The 5,485-nt window shown below is 41.6% G+C and overlaps 1 non-coding gene across 1 annotated transcript; it reads right to left on the bottom strand.

Moving 5' to 3' along the window:
• Nucleotides 1-3,083: 3,083 nt before the first annotated feature.
• On the bottom strand, nt 3,084-3,138 carry LOC120039804. Its single transcript, XR_005475503.1, has one exon. It is a non-coding gene; the product is annotated as a U7 small nuclear RNA (small nuclear RNA).
• Between the last annotated feature and the right edge of the window lie 2,347 nt (nt 3,139-5,485).

Raw genomic sequence — 5,485 nt, 5'->3', positions numbered from 1 at the left:
CACAGGTCGCCTTCCCCTGCTCAGACGTTGCATCCATCAACCAATGGTTGCGTGCCACATCATCGACTGTGCCAGTCGGGAACCAGATTGCTACAACATATGATGGGGTTAGCTGATACGTAAAATAGCTATGCAAGCGTTGTAAGATCTGGCATGCGTCAGCAACGCCTGAGCAGAGGAAGGTGCCCACACTGCAAACACAAACCCATGTCCCCTTGTCAATCAATCTTATTGTTCGATTGATAGGAAATTGAAGTTGATTTATAGGATATTTTGCTTGATTAATAAGGAATTATTAATGTATTTGATAGAATTTTATTTTTTTTAAATTTTTGGGAAGTGGTAAATTAGGCTTTACACCGATTTATCAATCACTCTAACCATCTTTTCTCTGTGATGCCAAATAGCATTCCACACCAACCAATAAACCCTGCTTCAAATTTGTTGCACAGCTGATCCTATTGTCACTACGAAGAGCTTTTGTGCATCTCTGATTGGTGATTAATTTGTATGTCTGTTATAAGCAGCTGAAACTGGATGAAAAGTCCTATTATTAATTGTTGATTGATCAAATGACAGTTGAAGGGAGTTTTTTTTCTCACTGTGTGGATGGGGTCTGACTCAGTAAGACTTAACATTGCTGGGGTACTTAAATCTCTTCACATCTGTAGGTCACACGGAGAGGCTTATAGGCACAAAGGAAATTAACCACAATATGAACCAGAGGATTTGTAAAAGAAGCTGAAGTGTATAGTAGAGTATGATGTTTGAGACAGGGTGTTTAGAGCCAACACACACATCCTAAGGAGCCCCTCAGAAATCTCATTTGACCTGACTGCTAGTGCCATTCTCCTGGTATGATGATTACCCAGCCAGGCTACATAGATGCACATGGTAAAGTGCTGCCCTACATAAGGCATGTTCAGGGACACTAACAGGGCTCAACGCTGGTAATGACAGCTTGCACTAGGTCTCGTCCAGCACATTGTGTACTTCCATAGATCAGGGCATAAATTATAAAATGTGCTCAGCGTGGAGTCAGTTCTTCAAAGTGAGGACATACAATTTAGAACATGTGCATACGCATCTACTGTATATAAAATAAATCACACATAAACTACCGGTCAAAAGTTTTAGAACACCTACTCATTCAAGGGTTTTTCTTTCTTTTTTACTATTTTCTACATTGCAGAATAATAGTGAAGACATGAAATAACACATGGAATCATGTAGTAACCAAAAAAAAGCGTTAAACAAATCAAAATATATTTTATATTTGAGATTCTTTAAATAGCCACCATATGCCTTGATTACAGCTTTGCACACTCTTGGCATTCTCTCAACCAGCTTCACCTGGAATGCTTTTCCAACAGTCTTGAAGGCGTTCCCACATATGCTGAGCATTTGTTGACTCCTTTTCCTTCACTCCGCGGTCTGACTCATCCCAAACAATCTCAATTTGGTTGATGTCGGGGGATTGTGGAGGCCAGGTCATCTGATGCAGCACTCCATCACTCTCCTTCTTGGTCAAATAGCCCTTACACAGCCTGGAGGTGTGTTTTGGGTCATTGTCCTGTTGAAAAACAAATGATATATCCCACTAAGTGCAAACCAGATGGGATGGCGTAACGCTGCAGAATGCTGTGGTAGCCATGCTGGTTAAGTGCGCCTTGAATTCTAAATAAATCACAGACAGTGTCCCCAGCAAAGCACCCCCACACCATCACACCTCCTCCTCCATGCTTTACGATGGGAAATACACATGCGGAGATCATCCGTTCACCTACTCTGCGTCTCACAAAGACACAGCGTATGGAACCAAAAATCTCAAATTTGGACTCCAGACCAAAGGACAAATTTCAACCGGTCTAACGTCTATTGCTCGTGTTTCTTGGCCCAAGCAAGTCTCTTCTTATTATTGGTGTCCTTTAGTAGTGGTTTCTTTGCAGCAATTCGACCATGAAGGCCTGATTCACGGAGTCTCCTCAGAAAACAGTTGATGTTGAGATGTGTATGTTACTTGAACTCTGTGAAGCATTTATTTGGGCTGCAATTTCTGAGGCTGGTAACTCTAATGAATTTATCCTCTGCAGCAGAGGTGACTTTGGGTCTTCCTTTCCTGTGGCGGTCCTCATGAGAGCCAGTTTCATCATTGCGCACGATAGTTTTTATGACTGCACTTGAAGAAACTTTCAAAGTTCTTGAAATGTTCCGTTTTGACTGACCTTAAAGACTATAAAACCGTTGTTTCTTGCCATAATATGGACTTGGTCTTTTATCTACTGTATACCCCCCTACCTTGTCACAACACAACTGATTGGCTCAAACGTATTAAGAAGGAAAGAAATTCCACAAATTCACTTTTAAGAAGGCACACCAGTTAATTGAAATGCATTGCAGGTGACTACCTCACGAAGCTGGTTGAGAGAATGCCAAGCGTGTGCAAAGCTGTCATTAAGGCAAAGAATGGCTACTTTGAAGAATCACTTTTTTTGTTACTACATGATTCCATATTTGTTATTTCATAGTTTTGATGTCTTCACTATTATTCTATAATGTAGAAAATAGTAAAATAAAGAAAAACCCTTGAATGAGTAGGTGTTCTAAAACTTTTGACTGGTAATGTAAATGAATACATTATAACACATTTTATTTGTAAATCTAATTCAAAATCAAAAGAATTAGCAAATTTCCACGATCATGTCCTGTTAATAAATTACAATATTGGTGTGAATTTCACACAATGATCAAATCTATGATGCATGAGAACATTTCAGAAATTAGAATTCTATAAACAAGATGTTCCAACCCAACCCAACCACCCACTATTACTTTCCCACCCACTCCCACATGAAAAAATACTATAGTGGACTATATACTATGTTAGGATTACTATAAAAATCACTATAGTGTTTTTGCGGACTTTATTGTGGTATTTGCTGTGGTGTTTTTGCGGACTGATACTGTGGTAAAAAAAAAGTAGTATATACTATAGTAATTACTGTAGTGCTTTTGTGGACTGTAGTATACTGCATGATTTACTGTAGTGCTTTTGGGGACATAGAAGGGGGGGGGGGGGGGGGGGGGGCTTTCTCCTTGAGGAAACCTACTGGAGAAATATGAAGAGAGCAAATTTTCTATAACCTGTAGGTAGGTAGGACTGGGCTCTGAACGGAGAGTTCAGAGCTTCTGCTCTTTTTTATAACCTGTATGGAATATGGTATATACAGTTGAAGTCGGAAGTTTACATACACCTTAGCCAAATACATTTAAACTCAGTTTTTCACAATTCCCATGGTATTTATACTTGCATACTATTGTCCGTACAGATGAACGTGGTACCTTCAGGTGTTTGGAAATTGCTCCCAAGGATGAACCAGACTTGTGGAGGTCTACAATTTTTTTTTCTGAGGTCTTGGCTGATTTCTTTTTATTTTCCCATGATGTCAAGCAAAGAGGCACTGAGTTTGAAGGTATGCCTTGAAATACATCCACAGGTACACCTCCAATTGACTCAAATGATGTCAATTAGCCTATCAGAAGCTTCTAAAGCCACAAAATCAGTTTATGGAATTTTCCAAGCTGTTTAAAGGCACAGTCAACTTAGTGTATGTAAACTTCTGACCCACTGGAATTGTGATACAGTGAATTCTAAGTGAAATAATCTGCCTGTAAACAATTGTTGGAAAAATTACTTGTGTCATGCACAAAGTAAATGTCCTAAACGACTTGCCAAAACTATAGTTTGTTAACAAGAAATTTGTAGAGTGGTTGAAAAACGAGTTTTAATGACTCCAACATAAGTGTATGTAAACTTCCGACTTCAACTATACTTGGCTTGTAGGTTTCTCACAAATTGGGATATGGTGAGAGGAATGGGCAGGGTAAATGCAAATGAAATACTGTAGTATTTCAAAAAATGTGTTTTTGCGGACTAATACTAAATATAGTATTTACTACAATGTTTTTTGGGGATAATACTGTAGTATTTACTATAGTATTCTACAGTATACTGCAAAATTATATACTAAGTTGTTCACATGATCGAGGGATATTAGTGTGTAGTATAGTATTCTACATTATACTACAGTTTACTACAGGAGTCTACAGTAAGTACTGTAGTATTCCATAGTAAACTTTAGTATTTTTTAATGTGGGCTAAATCTATAAAGAAACATAAAGTACTGTAGCCTAAGTTCATATTACAAGTGCATGGAAATCAACTTGAATGCCATATAACTTTGGCAATGCATTCAGTACAATATGAAACATAAGAACATGGTACTTAAGAAACCGCTCATTTCATTTAATCTCAAAAACATATTGAAAACAATCTAAAGTAAAGTGACCTACTCATCCTAGCTCAAACAACATTTCTCCACTCTCTTGTCTGGGTCACTTGGACTGAGCCTGAATGGCCAGGCAGAGGTGGAAATGCCTCTGCTCTTTCCAGGGTTAAGAGATGGGGTGGTACTCCGATGGCAGGGCAGGCCTGGAAGATGGAGAGCGGTGTGGACAGAGAGCACAGGGGTCCCTGGCTGGCTGTGGTCCTAGAGGAGGCTGGGGCCTTTCTGGACTGTTGTGAGAGACATTTCACATCTCATCAACATCTGATCTGAGATCAGGATCTAGCTGGCCCATGGAGAGAAGAGGCCCCGGGCCAGAGGGAAGACGGAGGGAAAGAAGAGAGGGAGAGGAAGGGAAGGAGGCAGGTGGGTAGGCAGATGGATAGACGGATGCTGGTACACAGAGACAGAAAGGCAGGCAGGCAGACAGGAACACAGACAGACAGTCAGACAGGCAGGTAGGTAGGTAGGTAGGTAGGTAGGTAGGTAGGTAGGTAGGTAGGTAGGTAGGTAGGTAGGTAGGTAGGTAGGTAGGTAGGTAGGTAGGTAGGTAGGGAGGGAGGTAGGGAGGTAGGGAGGTAGGTAGGTATGCAGCAGGCAGGCAGGCAGGCAGGCAGGCAGGCAGGCAGGCAGGCAGGCAGGCAGGCAGGCAGGCAGGCAGGCAGGCAGGCAGGCAGACATAAATGCAGAAAAACAGGCATGGAGGCAGGCAGACATGCATGGAGGAAGACAGACTGGCTGCAGGTGCCTGGAAGGGATGGTTGATAGAGGCCAGAAGGGAGGGAAGAGATTGCTTTGCCGTAAGCAGTTAGAATGGGATTCAGATATAAGGGTAAGGCAGCAGTAAATGCCGGCCTGGGTGTTAGTAGTTATCCTAGACCTAGGTCACTAGGATCTGCATCTAAAAGGAAGGGACGCTTCCTTACGACAGAATGATGGTGCTCCATGTCATGTGGGTTGGTGTCAGAGGTTATCAGAACTGCTGTGGTTTTGGAGGACAAGTATGTCCCTGTCGAGACAACCAGAGGACCGTAGAGCTGATCTAGGCCATCATTGCAATCCATCTCCAGTCACAGGTCATCTTCTAGGCTGACAACCAGGCACAACGCTGGACAGCCTATCCATCGAAGTGTAAGGAT

This window comes from Salvelinus namaycush, unplaced genomic scaffold (genome assembly GCF_016432855.1).
Source record: "Salvelinus namaycush isolate Seneca unplaced genomic scaffold, SaNama_1.0 Scaffold300, whole genome shotgun sequence".
NCBI classification, from domain to species: domain Eukaryota; kingdom Metazoa; phylum Chordata; class Actinopteri; order Salmoniformes; family Salmonidae; genus Salvelinus; species Salvelinus namaycush.
The sequence above is the reverse complement of the archived record's forward strand: the minus strand, read 5'-3'. Positions and strand labels throughout refer to the sequence as shown.